Raw genomic sequence first — 20,796 nt, 5'->3', positions numbered from 1 at the left:
ATTATCTGTAGTCACTAGGGCTCTCTACCAGTTCAAAAATGCAAATGAAGTACATTTCACATAGATATAGTACGCAGGAAGAAAGAAAAGGAAAAAGAAAAGGGAAAGAAAATAAAAGAAGGAAGGAAGGATGGAAAGAAAGGAGGAAGGAAGGAAGGGAGGAAGGAAGGGAGGGAAAGAGAAAGAAATTAGCCTGAGACCAACCATCAGATTAATTGTGGAGAGCAAAACTAACCAATTAAGTATTCATTTCCAGGGAAGCACACAGCTGAAGTCAAAAAGGGAGAAAAGGTTAGTCAACAGATTTTCCTTCTCAGATATTATAAATTGATTTAATTTTTTCTGAGTTTACACCTGGAGACCTATGGAAGAAATGTTTTGCTATATAGATTGTAAGCTATGTTATACTGTTAATTTTGTTTCTAAATAAATCTAAATGTAAATGAGTCTCTTACTTATGCAGAAATTTAGCTAAATAATAATGTATTAAATCAAAAGTTGTATTATTCTAATTATCATCTCAAATGTTACAATACTGAGTCCCTCACACAATACTGAGACAAAACTGTCTTTAAAGATAGCTTTAAAGATAAAAGCTAATGGGGAAAAAACACTTTCATGTTTTTTGGTAACCAATTAATGAAAACTGCCCTTCAACTGGGAAAAGAAATAGTTTTCTGGTAGGATATACCCTTTCTAAGGAGAGAGAGAGAGAGAGAGAGAGAGAGAGAAACCTCAAGGCAACCTAGCTATATGCATATGTGGCAACATCCCTCAGGACCTTGTAACAGGAGACCACCTAATCCGACTGTATGTTTATGTGTTACCATATATGGGAGACAAAGAAATAGAAAATGTAAAAAACTATGCCATATGGCGTTGAGGGCTTAGTTCATGCAGTACGAACCCAACTGAGCAGTGCCTGCATGAATAAAGTTGTTTCCTGGAAAGAAAAGCCTCCCTGTCAAGACTCTCTGTTCAAGAATCCTGCTACAGTTTAAGCTCTTACAGTCTAATACCTGGGTTGATATTAGCTAAAGAAGTTTAAACTCCAACAGCATGTGAATAGACTATAATTTGTATGAGAGATGGCTGGGTAGCTGAGTCAATTGAATAACCAACTCTGGATGTCCACTCAGATCATTATCCCAGGATCATGGGATGAAGCCACACACAGGGCTCTGTGCTGAGCAGGAGCCTGTTAAGATTCTCCCTCTCCCTGTCTCTCTCCTACTGCCCCTCTCCCCTGCTCACATCTCTCTCGCTCTCGCTCTCTCTCTCTCTCAAATTAAAAAAATAAAAATAAAACAAAATGAAGAATATAATTTTATGAGAATATCATGGAGAGATCTCAAAAATTCACTCTATTTTATTTCTAACTTTGAAATTTCAAATGTGATTAAAAATAAGCAATAGATAATGTTACAAAATATTTACTTTGCTGAACACTGTTTTCTATTGAATGTTGCCTTTTCCCCCAACTTACCTATCTAGTTCGCTCTTGGAACCTCTGTGACTAAAATAATCAGTTGATTACTGATTAATGTATCTCAGTCATCACTTTATGATTTCTTGAATAGTTACCATTTTTTAATGGTAGTTCCATTTTCCCCCTCAAGGCTCTTCATTGTCCTGAAAAATGCATTTTAGTGGTGTGGCTTACCATGAGTGAGGCAAATTTGACCAATGTTACTGACCTTTGAACAGGCATCTTTACATTCTCTCAAAAAAGGCAAAATGTCCCCTTCTCTTCGCTCCAACAGGTGCAGGCAGCTGGCAAGCTGAGGCCCTGCAAGGCCATGAAGGTGAAGAAGAGAGGCCGCAGTGGTGAGGCTGGGATAGGGACACAGCCTGTTCCAGGGGCCTCTGGCCAAGCCTGGAGCGCCAGCCCAAGCCGCAGCTTCAGAGCAAAGGGAATCTGGGTCTGGGAGAGAGCCGGGTCTCTGCGGAGGAACAGCTGTAGGGCAGGAGGATGTGCTGGGGCAGCCGCGGATCACTGCTGGCAACTTACCTATGCTTACTCGAGGAGAATATCTACAAAATCGACCTCATCAGGTTCAAGATTTGAGACACGGATTCAGGCACTGTCCTCTTTGAAATCAAGAAGCCCCAGCCTCAGAGTGGTTGCTCAGCAACCGGCAGGACCTGGACCCCAATGGTGGGTGCTTTGTCCACCATGAGTATACACCTGCCTTCCTGGGTCAGAGGCAAGTGGGAGCCACGGTGGAGTCCACGGTGGGAGACAAGTCTGTCAACCACTTTCTCATGATTGAGAGGCACTAAATCGCAACCAGCTCCAGGTCTGCCTGGGGAGTGTTCCAAGAGCCCTGAATCCGGAGTCAACTATGGGAGGGAGGGTGCCTCATGTCCCACATCCAAATCAGCGAAGCCCATGGGCCTGGAGCATGGGGTGGGATGGTAGGAGGTCTGTCTGCCTCCATGTCCAGAAATGCCTCCTGGGAGAGAGGTAGCCAGGACTTCCTGACAGCATAGTTGGGCTTTTTTGGAGCTTAAGCGTAGTGTTCCCATATCTAGGCTTTGACGAAGTCAGGGCAGGGACTCATTCCTTGTCCCCTGCCCACCACCAACAGGCCATTTAGAGTTGTAAATTCACAGATGAAGATCCATGGTGGGGTTTGGCTTCCATGACTCCCAAGGGAGTCTGGGCCCTGGGCCCACCCCAGGCGTTACCATCCAGGGCCCAGCCACTGCCTGTGATGTGTGGGAGGGACTGGACCAACTGAATATAGTTTTCAAAAACTTTCTCCTTTTCTTCTTAAAAAGAAAAAAAAAAAAAAAGCAAAGTGTTGGAAAAACAGGGGTCTAAACAGAAAATAAATAATGTAACAAATTAGGATCAAAGGCAATTAAATAGTGACCATTTTAACATTTTCTCTTGTTTACTAATATCTTCATTTCCTTACATAAACTGGCTCACACTTATATGGATTTTATTCTCAAAATAGCTTAGTCTACACATAGCTGCACAGCACTTCAGTTTATTAATTGTAGTATCAAAATTTACTACAACTTACAACTCTTAAATGTAGCCTGCTAAAATAGTCAAATAGTATATTTAGATTAAAAAAACATGCTCATTGAGAAAGATAGTATATTTCCATTTTCTGTGTAGAATAATTTTGCAAAAGGGACAACACAAACTTAAAGGATTGATTGCATGAGAATTTGTTTAATAATCCCAGAATAGCTCAAGAAACATCAGAAAAGTTTGTGAGGAGACATGAGAAATGGCTTCTAATTTCAAATGTAAAAAATCACAAGCATTTTTTATTTAAAAATATCCATTTTTATATATGCTTTCCTGTCCTCTTCCTAGAATGTTTACAACCTAAAAATAGACATTGCTTTGTTAAATATATTTCTACTGGATATTGGTTGTTTCTTTCATTTTTTTAATACTGGTTATTTCTTAGTAAAAAGTTCAATACATATTTTTTTGACAATGATAAGATCTATTCAGTCTTCAAGTACTTAAGTTTTGATACTCATTTCTCTGGATACACATTGGACATAATACGGCTTTGCCAAGATCAGATGACTTGGGAAAGGTTCATGCTCAATCTCCTGGATCCCTGGAGCAGCAAAAGGCCTAACAGCAGAAAGAGTAAGGCACAAGAAAGCCAGAAAGCCACCTGGGGAGCAATGTGGTTTGTTAGGTCTGTGTAGTTACAGCCTGAGTAATTGCAGGGTGCTTGCTACGGGAACAATTTAGTTTTCTAGGTCTCTGGAGCCCTGCAACAAGCAATAGATCAGACTAGCCACCAAGGAAAGAGCTCATGTTACACAGCCCTACATATGGCAAGGAAGGCAAAACAACAAAGGATAGGAATCAATCTTTTTTATGACCTCCACTGGAACACCAAAGTAACATCATATGGTACAAGACTAAGTGACCCACCTTGGGAGAAGGCAATTGTACCAACTCTTTGACGCATGAAAGCAGCTCTGTGGATCTTTGGGTGAATGATACATGGCTTCTAAGTATACTGTTGGGAGGAACATGTCTCATCCAAGAGTGAAATGTTTTGCACCATTATTTTCTAGGCTGGGTTGTAGAAACAAGGCTGCTGTTCTAGTTTATTCTCTCTGTTGTGGGTTTAAACATAATATATGCTTGTTTACTAATGTTTGGTATTCAGTTGCTCATGTGCCAGTGTCTTCCCAAAAGACAATCTCTTTATTTCAGAAATTCCATTTTTATAAAGGGATTGAGTCTACCCAATACTTAGCATTGAGTTAGCTTAGCTGAGGAATCATTTATCTAAAATTCATCTTCTTATAGAGAATGACTGTTTCAAGTGCACAATATTAAGCAGTCGGGTATCCAGTCAAAAAAATCAAACAAGTGAAAAATGGGTCAGATGAAAATGAATTTTATCTGAAGTTGGTCCCAATGATTACATTTTGGATTTAATAACCACATTCTTTATAAAAAGAATAAAGTCTCCTACTGTAATTGCATTAAAATCATTGCCACATGAAGACATGGGCAGGAAGCTGAAGACCCAATAAAATCAGCAGAGAGATGACTTATCTCTCCTCCACTCAAAGTCATGGTCTAGGCCACAAAGAATTTTAAACTGCCCCATCCACTAAGGGAATTAGAGAACTATATAGAATTCCAGAGAACCATAGGGCCTAAGGCTCTTGGATAAGCAAAGTGAACTCCAATGACTTAAAAAAAGCTTAGGATAGTAAATAAAGAGTAGAAAGGATAAGAATGATGATAGACATAATTATCAGAGTAGTAGAAATGTCTTCTGTACTAACATCTCTGGTGTTTAGGGTCAATAACTAACACAGTATTATTTTCTCAATTGTAACACTTAGGGTCAGGTTATAATGACAAAGTGAACAGCTATTAGGGCAAAATTAATCACAAAAGTAAAGTAACTTGGTTCTATGCAGGTGAGATAGTTTTACCTTGTTGATCAAGAGAGAAGTCAAAGGAAGCGCTGATTTTACGTATATTCTTCAATTATTTTACAAAAACATGGAACAGCTTGATCTTTGAGAATTATACAGTCATTGCTACCAGCTTTTCTGGCCTTGGGGACAGCTCTACTCAAGGAAACTGACAGTAACTCTGTCTCTTGATTTACAGCTCAGGTAAAATATTCCAGAGGGGATCCCAAACCCAGTAGCATTTCTTGTTATGTTATGCCTACTTAAATTATTCAACTTTTATGTTATGCCTACTTTTATGTTATGCCTACTTAAATTATTCAAAAATAAGCAATAAAATCCTAGTGAGGCAGCAAGTAGGTGCTATCTACCTCCCTTAAATACTAGAACATTAATCATCAAGTTAATCTATGTGGTTTGAGAATGATGGAGTAGTCTGTTCCTGGTAACAATCCAGTCAAAGATAATCTCAGTGTGCATAAAATTAACAATATTTACACACCCTCTCTACCACAGTCACAAGGTATATATATATATATATACATATATACACATATATGTGTGTGTGTATATATATATATATACATATATAATATTGTTAATGAAATAGGACACTTTGGCCACCTCCATTTTGCCCTCAAACTTTCTAGCTGGTTTCTTTCCAGCTGTCTCTTGGCTCAGGTATAAGACCCTGAGGGAAAATCATTCCCTGATAGGAACTGAAACTACCCCCTCAAGCAATAAGGACTGCCTTGAGCAACAAGAATGCATCCCTGTTTGATTCCAAAACAATGATGACTTAACTTTCTGCCCACCTGCATGTACCCACCCACCTTTGTTCCCCATTCTCCATTCTTCTTATATACACCTATAAGTATTTTCAACACTTTGGAGATAGTCTTTGAGACACTAGTGCTCTGTCTTCCCAATATCAGTCTCACTGAAATAAATTTATTTCTCATTTCAACACCACTCATTTCTCTGCCTTTTTTTTTTTTGTCGGCAGCTAGTGGCTGAACCTGGTGTATCTGGGACCCCTGGAGCCCGAGCTACAGGAAGCTATCCCTGCCCCCTGGCTACAGGAAGAGATTTGCACAGAAATATTTCAGAATCATTGTGAGGCATCAGAACTGGAAAACCATGGCATGAGCTTAACTGTATTGGAATTAGTCTCACAGATAGTATTTTCGTATCCACTTGGAGTTGAACAGTAACAAAATTAGATCAGAAATATCAATTACAATATCGTTAAAGTACTTTAAAGATTAAACTTTCAATCACACAAAGGAGCTAAACCCTTTAGCATGCATCTTCTTTGGATAGCAGTAGGGGAATGAGGAGTAGCAAAAGGAAGATTAGTAATGATATAACATTGATGTAATAATGTTTGGCATTTATTTATTACTTACAATAATTTAGGCACTATTTTAACCACATAACACGTAGTAACTCACTTAATTCTCTATCTGGACTGTAGGAGCCGCTATTGCATTTTCCAAATAAGAAACTTTGGGCAGAGAGAATAAGTAACTTGTTCAATATGACGCAGTTATGTAGTATCAGAGTTGGGATATGAACGCTAGCATTGTGACACCAATGCCTATATGAAATTGAACAATTTGACGCAGATGCATCTAGATGAGCGTAGGATAAATATTTCCAGGGAATAGATATAGATCCCAAGATTTTGTATAACTGGCTGATAACCCAGTTATTAACAACAGTAAAGATGAACTAAAAGTTAGCAGTAGATTCTTCTGTAGTGATAGTTACCAATTACTTCATGTGTCACAAATAAGATGACTATTTCTATACCCTATACATAGTATATAGTGCACCCTTTGCCTAATTAAACCATGTTCCCTCCATAACATTTAAAATTTAAGACCCATATCAGAGAAATAGTTAAGATCAGGTACCTGAATTTTTTGGTTTAAGCCACATCTCTAATTTCTGGTTTTACATTCAAAACTAGAAGTCAGAAAAGACACACTTCTACACAATGATTTTGACCATGACTTGTTCTGAGTACAATATGTATCTACCTACTGCTGTACTTGTGGTTTATTGCCACCATCTTCATTGCCACCATCTGCTGAACTTTTGAGCTTAAAGAAAAAACACAAACAAAAAACTAAAAGTTTACTAGATGTGATGCCACACGATGCTTTCATATATACTATAACAAAAGTCTTACTGCATCTCCTTAAAATATGCTCTTGTAAAGTATGCTTTTAAATCATATTCTGAAACTCAGCAGTATAAATTTCATTGTCATTAATGGAAACTGCCCTGCTAAAACACCACATGATGACTGCATAATGTATGCTGCAGTCCCCGGTGACCCATATGGCCTATAACGTATTGATTCCCTCATTACTGTATGAAGCTGCGTAAGAAGAGACAACTAATGCACTGTTTTGTCTAGTTTTATTATATTCTCCTTCAAAATAAAAGCATTTCTTCTATCTATTAAAATTACAACCTATAACCTAGGAACTATAAATAAAAGCAATTGCATTGCAACTCATGTTAAAAGCCAATATTGAATTTTATCTTATTGAACAAAGTCTTGCTGCATCAAGGTTAAGGATATCGTGTATTGGCCACAATTCCATGGCCATAGAGTAAATATTGTACTACTGCAGAATAGGATTCTGAAATATCAAGCTACTGACTTGAAATGTTTCTTTTCAGGTGTACAGATTTGAGAAGCATTCCTTAAATAATTCTACCTTGCTTAATAATTGTTCCGGTTTCTGTATTGTGTTTTTCTGTTCTTAGTACTTATAAAATTGTATTCATTATAACACAAAATGACCTGCAATGTGTGATTAGTAATTCAAGAAATCTATTTTACTGTGTTTTCTGGTCTATTCCATTTTTAAAATTTCTATTTATTTGAGAGAGAGAGAGAAGTGCAAGCAAGGGAGAGGGGGAGAGGAGGAGAGGGAGAGAAAGAGAGGGAGAGACAGAGAGAGAGAGAAAGATATTCTGAAGCAGGCTCCACACTCAGTGTAGAGCCCCACATAGAGCTCAATCCCACGACCCTGGGATCATGACCTGTGCCTACATTGAGAGTCGGACATTCAACTAACTGAGCCACCCAGGCACCTCGATTCCATTTTTTTTAACGTGAGGTAATTAATTCTCTCTGAGAGATGTCAAATCAAATCTAAATACATATATACAATCATCAGGAAACTAGGATTGCCAGTCAGGAACACCAACAAGTACGTAGGTTAAATTTCTTAGTTAAGAGAATTAAGTGGGCTGGAAAGAGTTGGGTTAGACATTTCATTAAATGTGGTTCTAGAGAGAAGATTATTTTAATGTTAAATACAATCTATATAAGCTTTTTATGAGTTCTGTGAATGTCAAGAGAACTTGATATATATGAGAAGGATGAGTAGAAGATGGAAGAAGAAATGGATTGCAAACTGAGATGGATTCAAAATTCCAAACTTAAAAACACTGATTAATCCATAATTTTCAATAGTAAATCCACTTCCTTGATAGTTACCCACCATATTTTTTTCATAAGTCCATTTATATATATTTGCATTAACAAAAAGATTGTTAGATGTACCTAAAAAGAGGGAGACCCAGTTTTCTAGTGTTTGGGGGCTGGGATAATGCTGTTAAAAAGGAATAGTCTTATTCAATGAGAGGTTTCAACCCTGAGCTAGCCCTATTGTAACTCTGAAATAATTGGCTAAAACTGACACATCATTCTCCTAATCCGATGTGATTTGGATTTCTATGTAATATAAATAAGAAGATAAAGGAGAAGGTAACATCTTAGCATACCTCTCCTGTGGAGAATCATAACTCCCTAAGATTTGTTACCTTCTCCCATGTTTCTAGGAACTGTAGCCAGTCTCAAGAAAAAAGAAGGAAAAAAAGTGTCTTCTCTCCAAAAGCATTATGTATAAATCCAAATCACAACCAATTAAGGGAATGACGTATCAGTTTCAGCCAATTATTTCCACTCTTCATTCTTTAGGTTAGCAAAACCTGATACCTAAATCTCCCTCTTTTTCCTCCTAACTCTACTTCTATCCCTCTTTAGCTGTGTCTCTATTCTCACTGGTTCAAATATCTCATTAAATAATTTTCTCAAGTATATTAGAGCAATCATTCCTTTTAAATAAAAGAAAACAAATATTATGGATATAAATATTCTGTCCAAAATTAATTTCTTAATCTTTAGGCTCTAAAGTATATTGTCTGAGAGCAATACCATAATGAATGGGTTTCTAAACTTACATTTGTCTTCCAGAGTGGATCAATTCAATCAATTTACAATAACTATTGAAGATATTTGGCACATAAGATGCAATTTTAGTAAGATAAGAACAATGTCATAGAATACTCAATCTAGTTGTGGTGTAGATGTGTAATCAGAGGGAAGGTTGAAGGGTTGGGGAATGCCTGAAACCTAAAAAGGAAAACTTCCCTTGACCCCATTGTTCTTAGGTAGTCTATAGATGTTCTCTTGATCATATGCAAATGCTTCTCTTCCTTAACAGAGTTCTGCAAACATTTGAATTGGAGGAAGAAAAGAAGTGATTTTCGGAAGTTAGAAGAAAACGAATATTAAGTAACTTTGTGTGTCATGCTATGTAGTAACTGGAATACACAATGCACTCTCATTTTACTCCAATGATCCAATGAGGCAAGTACTACTCAGAATTGAAAACCTGAATTCTAGAAACTTTTCTCAGCAGTCCCACATGTCTTTGTCAACCTCTCCCACTTAGAGGTCAGACTCCCCAGTCTTCCATTTAACCTCAGTGACATTTCTGAGTTTTCGACATGAAAGGTTCAAATGGAAAACATTTTATGATCTTGACGAGAGTGATCGAAGACCGAATGAAGCTGATTTTCCCGCGTGCATCATGGAATTTCTTTTGTTATGTAATAGCCACATTTAACAATCTCAACATTTATTAATTACCTTTCTCTCACAACTAAGAAATCATATATTTTCTAGCATATGTTTCTGGGATACCTTTTTAATTAAAAAAAGAAATAAATAAGAGTACTGTCTCCATTTTTAGAATGGTTATGGGTACAAACCCTCTAAATCATATGGTTTGCTTATCAGGTTAAAGGGAGGGATATTTACCAGTCTTGAATCACACGTTTGCATCCTTGCCTCAGTAGCTTCAGTGCAAATCACTGTGCGAGTTGAGTCAGACAAGCTGGGGACTTACATGAGATATAATCAGGAGCACACAAGCTGTTCTGCACTGATATAACTTATAATAGGAGTTTCATGGAGCTTCAAGGTTTCTCACAGAGAACTTCAGAGAGGTGAGATTCTGGAGTAAGTGTAAGAAAACAAAGTAAAGGAAAAGAATGTGTCTCCTTGTTGTCATGGTTATTTTTTCTAAATAGGAAACAAATTCCAGTAAATAAAATGTAAGGCCACAAAAAGCAAGTTTATCCTGAAGTATATTTTTTGACTCCTACACTGGCTTTCCCATTACCTACCACCACTATGACTCAAGATTCTCCTGGAGTTTACCTTTCCTATCATGGAATTCATGTGCAGGTTCACGGATCACTCAGACTGTACTCTGTGAACTGCCTGGGAATCTTACCACCAAGAAGGCCTTACTTTTGCATCTATTTAATCATTGCTTCAGGTATATATTCAGCATCATCCAGAATATATGAGAATAGAAAAAATACAGAAAAAGACATACAGACATATTTTAAAAGCATTTAATTTCATCTGCAATACCTCAAAATAATTTCCTTCTAAGGATTCATGATTTGCATCCAGAAATATAAATTACCTAATACTTTAAACACTGCTTTTATCTGTGGGTCTTACTGTTATTTTTATTATTAGAGTTGTAGTAGGAAAAAAAAAATAATATGCTTCTTTTCCTGATGACAAAAGAGGAACACTTGTGAAAAGATATAATCTGTACATGGCATCTTCAACCTCCCTTTTTGAAATACTAACATAATTAATTTTGTTATTATAATAAATAAGGAATATCATTAATCAAAAAAACACCTTAAATGTACTGTTTATATACATGAGTATGTATTCAATATAGAGATTTCTTAGATACATGTGTATTCACATCACATGTATGAATGTGAATGGAAACTTTTTTTTTTTTTGAGAAGGGGAGAGGGCACAGTGAGTGAGGGTCCCTCACTCACTGAGGAAGTGAGAGAGGAAGAGAGAGAGAGAGAGAGAGAGAAAGAGAAAGAACTGGGGCCCACTCAAAGCAGGGCTCCTGTTTGACTTGTAGTCGGGCTCATGTTTTACCAGAAGCAGGTCTTATGCCCACCCTATGAGGAGCTCAAGCTCATCTGGTGTGGGACTGGAACTATCAACTAAGAGATCATGACCTGAGCCAAAGTCAGATGCTAAACAACTGAGCCACCCGGGCACCCATGGATGGAAACTTTCATAGAAATAAAATATGAAAAATTTGGAAAACAGAAAGGGAATAATCATGAAATTTCTACCATTATCACAGAATGGAGCTGTAAGCAAGTTTTGATTATCATAAGAAGCTACATTTTTGCATTTCTTGACTATAATGGTTTTCCAGTCTCCATCTGCCACACTGTAGAAAACCTCATCCCCTGTTGATTTCCACAGTAAACCATGCCTGATTGCTCAGCACCAAGCTTTATAATTTGAATCTCTGGGCCAAAACATTTACTAATGATCACTGTTCCAAACAGGAATAATCAATAGAGCCTACAATTACAGCACTGGTCTTTCTGGTTTTAAAAAAACAAGCTGCTTCTCTGCAATTATGTTCCATTGTAAGCAAATACAACATTTTAGTTGGCCTTTTCCTTTAAAAATTAATTTGTGCCCCTATTGTGCAGTCACAATTAATTTATTTAAAAAAAAAGACATGCTCTTGAAAGATGCAAAGTGAATTGAAATCCCATAGTCAAGATGCTAATACTAAATAAAAAGCTCAAAAGTAAAACCCTGGATACCACAAACAGACAGGAGACTCTAGACTTTTCCTTGTATATTTTTCTTCCTTTTGTATTTTTCCATTTTTTTGCTATTTTCTTCTATAAATTTTATCATGATTTCTTCAATAAAAACATCAGCTTTCTTGTGAATCTAATATAATGTCATCTGAAAGTCTCAAGATGTATCTAAATTGAAGATGCTGTCCTATTTTTAATTCAATTAAAAGATAGTTGCTATCACTAAAATGATTTAAAGCCTGTCAAATGCCTGTTGATCCTAAAAAGATCAACGTAGTTATATCCTTCCTCTTTGTTCCTGGACTTGCCCAATGCTGACATTAGATGTGCCTGTTGATTAGAGACTTGTCATTATAGGGACAATGTACTAATCAGCTGATTGTTAATGGACATCACTAGATCATTCACTACCACATTTAACAGGAAAATTCTATTCCCATAATTTCCTCTGGAAATTTACTTAATTCACCTCTATTTTTATGTGCTTAACAATCTAAAAATTGCCATACAAATACTAATTTGCTCACTTATGCCAATTTTCTTTCAATAAGAAATTTCAAAGGCATGAAGAGTGCAGTTAATGCTATAGGCAACATTTTTGAGAAGCATACTATCTTACCAGGATACCACTTACAGGTAAATAAGCCCATTTTAAACCAAAAAGTGGTCCCATTTTCCAAAAACATTGGAGTGAACACATAAAATTCCTTTTTCTCAACATTCTGAACCATGAAAATTCCTTTTTCTCAACATTCCAAGGTATTTCTAATTGTTTTAAATTATAATTTTGCCATTTAATTCATGAGTAAAACTATAGTATAACAATTGAAAGACATTTTATACCATCAGTTTTTTCCTAACCATCTATTTCTATCACAAGTCCCTATTTTGATCCCAAACCATTTCTACATTAATATTGTAGATCATTCACAGTGACACATGAAAATACAAACTTGAGTCAATGGACACACAGGCATCATTTATACACATGAGATGCTTATATTTGAATTGTTTACAAGTTAGAACCTGTGGAAGGCTTATTTTTAATCAGAGATTATCTCTCCCAACTATTACCTTGGTTTGTCTAATTTTGGGGGGATATAACAAGAATCATGCTTGAAAACTAAGAAATTACATCTAGGAATATTTTATATAACTAAAATAAAAGAATACACACCCTACTTCTTTCTGAATGTTTCTCTCAATCAGTACTTTGGAGATCAATTTGGAAAAGTTACAACCATGGTTCTCATTTCAAAAATACACAACAGCTTCTTACCTTATCTTAGTTAATCCATATAATAATCTTTGAAAGTAGTCATTATTATTCATTCTTTACTAAGAAAAATAGGGTTCAGAGTTTAAATTACTCATCAAAAGACAGAAATAACTACCAAATACTAGCCTTAGGGTTTGGACTCAGTGCTCTCCACAGTCCAATATCTTGTCATTTCCAGGCCAGGCGGCATCCCCAAAGTGAATGGTCAGCTTGCTTGGTAAAGGAAGTGGGTAATAGTTGTAACAGCAAACATTAACCCAATACAAGGCAACATTTTTGCCAATATATATGCCTATATATATATATATATATATACATATATATAATATTTATATATATATATTAGATAAGATATTTTGAATAATATTTTATTTATACATATATTTTATGCTTTACCAGTTTTCCTGGGAAAACAAAATCAAAATAGTCTTCAAATCAAATGGAGGAGACTTTTTAAAAAATGACATAAACAGGGTGCCTGGATGGCCCACTCAGTTGAGCATGTGACCCTTGATTTCAGCTCAGGTCATGATCTCACAGTGGTAAGATCGAGCTCCCCATCTGGCTCCTTGTTGGGTATAGAGTATGCTTAAGATGCTCTCTCTCTCTCTCTCTCTCTCTCTCTCTCTCTCCTCCTCCTCCTCTCTCACATGTGTGCATGGTTTCTTTGTCTCTCTCAAAAATAAAAATTACAAAAATGACATAAACAAAGATACATATTCAAAGAGAATATTTCATTATAGCCATAAATCTACAAACTTGAGGAAAAAATAGACTCTAAGACTGGAAAACCAGTGATTTTGTTACAAACAATGTGCCTAGAGTTAATACTATTGTTCTATACATTTAAAAATGATTAATAAGATATAATGTTTTGTGTTTTTTGCCTCATTAAAGAAACTGAGAAGATTTTAATGTTTTCAAATTCATTCTAAGAATGGAGAAATGTAAGAATTTAAGATTAACCCAATTAAGAAATAAATCTTAGCTCAAGATTATTACTGCATGCTTAATAAATAAAATTATTACATTATCTTGAAAAAGTTAAAATCAGAAATGTATTTCATACAGAATCAATAACAAATGTTGCCAATTTTCATGGTTTACTTGAAAAATATACACTTTAAGTTTTATTTTTCATGACATCAAACATGGATTATTTTGTTTGAAAATCAAGAGCATTACAATCTAAACAGAACTAACAATGTTAAAAATAATAATATATAAATGTAAAGAAAGATATTTAAATAAATCATAGTTTACTTAAAGATTAAAGAACAACAACAGAATCCTTTCTTAGGATTTTTATAACAGCAGGACCCAAACAATGACAATATGGATCTTACCATTTGAATGTGTTTGGTCACTTTCACCTTTTGTGCTGTTCTTATAAGCAACAAACTTCCTGAACATTATTATTAGTTGAAATAATGTGCCTACAGAACATGTTGAGTTTTCTAGATGGGTAGTATGTTTATTCATAACAAAAGTATTGCTTTTGTCCCTTTATTTTCCTTGGCTGGTGCACTGGCTATAATTTCCAGCACATTATTACAAAAGGCAGGGATGGTTTATCTGTGTGTTTGTGTGTGAGGTTTTATTTTAAGGATGATGTCTGTTTAGGCTTTTGTGATATCAGTATTCATAGTTGAAACTGGCCTATAGTTTTCTTCTTGCACAGTTTCATTCTCCTTGTCTTTGTTGCTAATATTATTCATAACATAAAATGAGTGAATGAATTCCTTCTTGTTCTATCATTTGGAACAATTTGTATCATATAGATTATCTGTTTCTGAAAAATTTGGTAGAATTCTTTTAAAAAATTATGTGTGTTTCATGTGTGTGAATACTTATTGGTCTGTTTTGTTCTTTTGTTATCAATTTAGATAATTGCATCTTACTGTAACAATTGTCTTTCCTTTAGGATTTGAATGTTTTTTCTTTTCTAAATGAGATATAATTTACATATAACATATTACTATATAACATCACATATAACATAATTTAATATGATACAATTGGTTCATAATATTACCTATTTTAAAGTCTAATATTATATATATTATTCGTAACTTCCCTCAACTTCCTTATCAATCATCCCAGATGCGATTTTTCTATTTAATTCCATTTATAAAGAAACAGTTTTGGGGCACTTCAGTGGCTCAGTGGGTTAAGCATCCAACTCTTGATTTCGGCTCAGGTCATGATGTAATGGTTCATGAGTTCGAGTTTCTCATCAGGCCTGGTGCTGGCAGCATGGAGCCTGCTTAAGATTCTCTCTCTGCTCCTTCCCTGCTCATTCTTTCTCTCAAAATAACAAGTACACTTAAAAAAAATTTTTTTAAAAACTCACTAAAAATAAATAATAAACAGTTTTGGTTTTCTTGTTATGTATATTTTCTTTTATTTTTATACTTTAAGTTCAACAATCACATATATTAATCTCGTTCATTACCTATCACTTTATCATCTTATTCTTTTGCAGCTTTTTGAGTTCCTATACATGAATATCAATCTTTCTTCCTTTATAATATATGAATCTATAAGTAACCTTCTAAATGCCATTTTAGTTGCACCCTAGAAGTACTGTAATGCTATGTTCATGTATTTATATACCTAATTTGTCACATGAATTTTGTCTTCAATAAATTATTTTGAAGTATATCTTTAAATTCATTAAATTAAGACATTGAGTTCTATCTCTTATATTGAGTTGTAACAATTCGTTGAGATAGATGGGGTGCCTGGGTGGCTCAGTTGGTTAAGTGTCTAACTTTGGCTCAGGTCCATGGATTTGAGCCGCGTGTTGGGCTCTGTGCTGACACCTCGGAGCCTGGAGCCTGCTTCATATTCTTTGTCTCCGTCTCTCTCTGTCATGCTCTGTCTCTCTTTTTATCTAAAACAAGTAAACATTAAAAAAATAAAAAATGACTAACCATCCATTGAGATAGAGATCCTATTTGGTATAAACTCATTCATCTAGTCTGTGCTAGGATTTCTTTTGCAGTTTAATACATGCTCAATGTTTATACGTTTTTCATGTATGGTTACAGAAAAGTGTTTACTGATTTTTTAATCCAAAATTCTATATATGTTCTTTATTTTTTATTTATTTAAAAAAAATTTTTTATTATGTTTCTTTATTTTTGAGAGGCAGAGAGAGGCAGAGCATGAGCGGGGGAGGGTCAGAGAGAGAGGGACACACAGAATCTGAAGCAGGCTCCAGGCTCTGAGCTGTCAGCCCAGAGCCTGACGCAGGGCTCGAACCCAAGAACCGTGAGATCATGACCTGAGCCGAAGTCAGACACTCAACTGACTGAGCCACCCAGGTGCCTTATATATGTTCTTTAGATCAGAGTTGTTAATTACATTATTACAATATTTTGTATCATTGCTCACATTTTCTCCATTTTATCTATCTGTTGTAGATAGTTTCTATTAAAATCTATAAATCTGTGAGGTTTTCAATTTCCACTTGTCATTGTTAAAATGTTTACTCTGTGATTTCAACATTTTTTTGTAGGGATATACGGTTTCAGTACCGTGTTATCTTTCTCTGAAATCACAGAAATAATCTAAGTAATTCTTTTCTTTGTCACCCATTTGCACACACATATAAATATACACTGGTTTGTATACACACACACACACACACAAGTTCACACATATATATATATATATATATATATATATATATATGTATATATATAACTTCATGCATTTTGATATTTTTATTCTCTATTCTACCCTTTATTTCTAAATACATGAATAATATACACTTATATTTTATGATTATACAATATAAGTAGCATATATTTTTAGATATATTTATCTGCCTGCTATTTTATTTATTATATTTGCTTCATTTTTTTATTTCCTCTACTGCTTTGGCAATTAAAATTTGTGTATTTATGTTTGTAACAGTATGTTGATATTTTCACAATCATTTTTTACTTTGGAAATTTCAGAAGTTAATCACTGTCTCTGCTAGGCTCTTTCTGAATAATACAGAGTTCAAATGCTTTAATTTTAATCAACCCGATTTTATCTTATTTGTTATTATATTTATTTACTCCCAAATAGGTAATTATTATCATTACTGTTTTCCTGAGCATTTTTTTTTGATTGCTCAGATTTACTGATAGACTTAGCAATTTATTCACACAATATTGCTTCAAGCATCTCTTTTAATCATGTGGTTTCACTTTCACTTGTCTATGAATGTGTAACTGATAAATTTTTTTCTGAAAAAAAAGTTTTTACTCTCACATTGAGCTTACATGTTAACTCAATGAAATATAAAAATATAAATGGACATTTATTTTTACTGATTTCTAAAATTTTATTGCTACTTGATTAAGCAGGTCTAGGTCTTTAGAGCTAAAAAATTTGTAAATTTCTTAGTCCACTATTTTTCCAGAATCAGGAATGAATATTGTTATTAATTTTTTATGAGTAAGGTAATAAAAGCCAGTTCATTTACTTCAAAGTTTAGCTGTTTGTGTCACTATTCAAAACGTTATTGGTTTAATAAAATAAGATTTATAAAGATAAATTAAAACATTGGTTTTACTAAATTGATGTATTACCAAGAACTCATGTAATTTACATTAAATAATAGCAAAGAAATATAAATTAATAGTCAAAAAATCATTATGATGTTAATAAATAAACTTTTTAAACTGTATTAAAATAATTGTCGCTAGTGTTTATGTTCCTTCAGCTCTCATAGATCTTTTCTCCAGAATCAAATGATGATCTCGCTTGTTTTGACAAAGTGATACACTTCTGGATGGCTCACTGTATTTGATGTCTAGATGACTCAGTTAATCTGACTAAACACATTGACTGTGTTACAGCTTCTTTTCTTCATCATACTAACTTATCAATCATATCAATATTCTCATTATATTTTAGTAGTAAGATATAATGCTACACTTGAGCACCTAGAAAAAATAGAGATTTACAATTGACCGCTTCCAGTTGTTTGGCAGTGTTAAAAGCATTTGAGTGTTACTGACTTATATTTTACCAGACACCTAAAGAAATTTTTCTGCTAGTAATTCTGAGATAAGTGAGAAAGCAGAGGTAAAAAGAGCTTAAGTATCTTGCTCAAGATCACACAGGTAAGGAGTGATGACATGTGTTTGCAAATATGCTGAATTTCAGAGTAGAGATATCTTTAAAGCTCTGTGATATTGCTCTACCACTCAGTGTCACGCAATTGAAAGGGACACTTGCAGAAATTACCGTGCAATTTAATTTGAACTGTCAAGTTACAGAGAATATGAAAAAATAACAACCAAAATATCCTTTTCACTTTTGAAAGTTACTCCTAAATTGAATAAGAAATGTACAGACTCACAGGACAAAAATTATAAATCTTAAGTCAAAGACAAAACAGAAGACTTGAAGAAGTCATATTGTATTCCTATATTGGAAGGCTTGAATGTATAAAGCTGTATTTCTGCCTCAATTCTTTTATTGATTCATTAAGAAAAATACACAATAATTGTACCAAATAAATGCATAAAATAAAGAGTTCTAGAAAAACTTGCATTTAAATATGTAGTGTAAAGTATTTGGTTTCTGAAACATAATGGGGGGCAAACACACTGAAAAATGGAGGAATTACTCAACAAATCATGTAAATGAGAAATTTCAAAATTTGAAAAATTAAAAATATACTTGTCCAGCATGTACCATAAAACAATATATATTTGAGACAGAACAGAAAGTTAAAAGGAAAAGTAAATTTCTAAATAATAGAGCAATTTATAATGCTGATGAATATTTATTATCAAGATAGTGAAGAGCTTTTTAAACATAAAAAGAACCACAGAAATTAATGTACTTAACAACATATAAATTAAAACCCCAATATTTGCAAGTTATCATATGAAAGTATAAGGCAAATGACAAGCTTAAGAAATAGGTCATGACAATGAATTATTGATATTATGCTTAAAGTCCCTAAAATCAGTGGAAAAAAAAATAATAATGTCCCAATAAAACTGGGAATAAGTATAGACAAATAAACAGGTGAAAATGACCAAATTCCTTATTACTTAAGGATTTACCCACATAATTACAATATGTTTTCAAGGACAGAGGTCTATCAAGTAGTTTCTATTCTTTAAAAAAAATGTTTATTTTAATTATTTTGAGAGAGAGAGAGAGAGAGAGTGCGAGGATGGGAGGGGCAGAGACAGAGGTAGAGTGAGAAAATCCCAAGCAGGCTCCGCACTGACAGGCCAGAGAGGCTCAGTCTCATGAGCCTTGAAATCATGACCTGGGCCAAAGTTAAGAACCACCCCGGGCACCCCAAAGACTTTCTTTTAATGGTAATTCCCCACGTTAATGAGGTTTTCATAAGAAATACAATTCCAGGCACTGTTGGTGTACTGACGTAGTCCAACTCTTTTGAATGCTATTTTGTCTTATGCATCAAGAATCTTCAAAATGGCAATATCCTCTGACTGCCGGAAGTAGTCATAAGAATACCTCATAGTTGTGTTCATACTATACAAAACAGAGAGGAAACACCTGAATACAACAGATAAGGGTATAATTTGATTAATTATGGTCCATTTTTTAAAACTGATTCTGCAGTATTTTATGTTGTATTTTCAAAGAGTACTATAACAGAAAACAGAAAAATATGAAAACAGAAATATGTATGATTCACACTGATCTATGAAGTGAAATAAGCAGGGCGTTACGTTATGTACAGTAAAAGGAAAATGTGCTTTGTTGATATTATTATTAATAAACATTATATATATATACATACATACATATATATGTATATAATGTATATGTAAGTTTATGAAGGTAATGAAGAGTTTATTCTATGCTGCTACAGCACCAGGAAAGGAGATGATAAAACTGAAGAACGGGCTTGGTTTGGAGGTTATAGGGGCTACCATGGGTTTCTTTCCAGTGGGAGGCAGGGCACTAGGGTGGTGCTTAGGCTATTGCCCTGGCAGTTCTGAAGGGTGAGAGTGGCTCTCAAGTGCAACAGGTTAACAAGGACCCCAGGCAGACGCAGAGAAGGTAGGATGCTTCCTACATCCAGAAATATCAGTACTGTCTTGGTTTGATAATATAGTGTTCACCTTTGAGTGATATCCTTCTTTCCCTGTTATAGATTACTTTTTATTTTTCAGAATAAATCTATTTGAGTGATTTAAATTTGTGTTAATATAACAATCCAACTGCAGGAAGAAAGGATGCTGGTGCTTCAAAAATAAAGTTAGTACACTCTTCTATTTACACTAGGTTTTAATATAATTAAGTGAAATTATAACCAAGTAAGCAGGTTTGTATTTTATAAATACAAAGATGAAAAGTTTCATTGCATACCTAAACTAATTAATTCAACCAAGAACCTGATCAATTTCCTTAAATAAAATCAGATTTTCCCATTGTATTATGTAATTATTAATAGTATCCCAATAAGTTTATTTTTTTTCCGATTGATCTTTAGGCAAACAGCCAATTAAGGTAAATTAGGTATTTAGGGAGAAAAATTATTTTGATGGTTAAAAAAAAACCCTTACGAGAGAGCCAAAGCATTAGAGACTGTTAAAAACTGAGAACAA

The 20,796-nt window shown here is 34.5% G+C and overlaps 1 pseudogene; it reads left to right on the top strand.

The window, feature by feature from the left end:
- Positions 1 to 1,799: 1,799 nt before the first annotated feature.
- On the top strand, positions 1,800 to 2,283 carry LOC132669499 (protein unc-119 homolog A pseudogene; annotated as a pseudogene).
- The last annotated feature ends 18,513 nt before the right edge of the window (positions 2,284 to 20,796 follow it).

This window comes from Panthera onca, chromosome B3, assembly GCF_046562875.1.
Source record: "Panthera onca isolate mPanOnc1 chromosome B3, mPanOnc1 haplotype 2, whole genome shotgun sequence".
NCBI classification, from domain to species: Eukaryota; Metazoa; Chordata; class Mammalia; order Carnivora; family Felidae; genus Panthera; species Panthera onca.
This window is presented reverse-complemented; position numbering and strand designations above follow the sequence as displayed.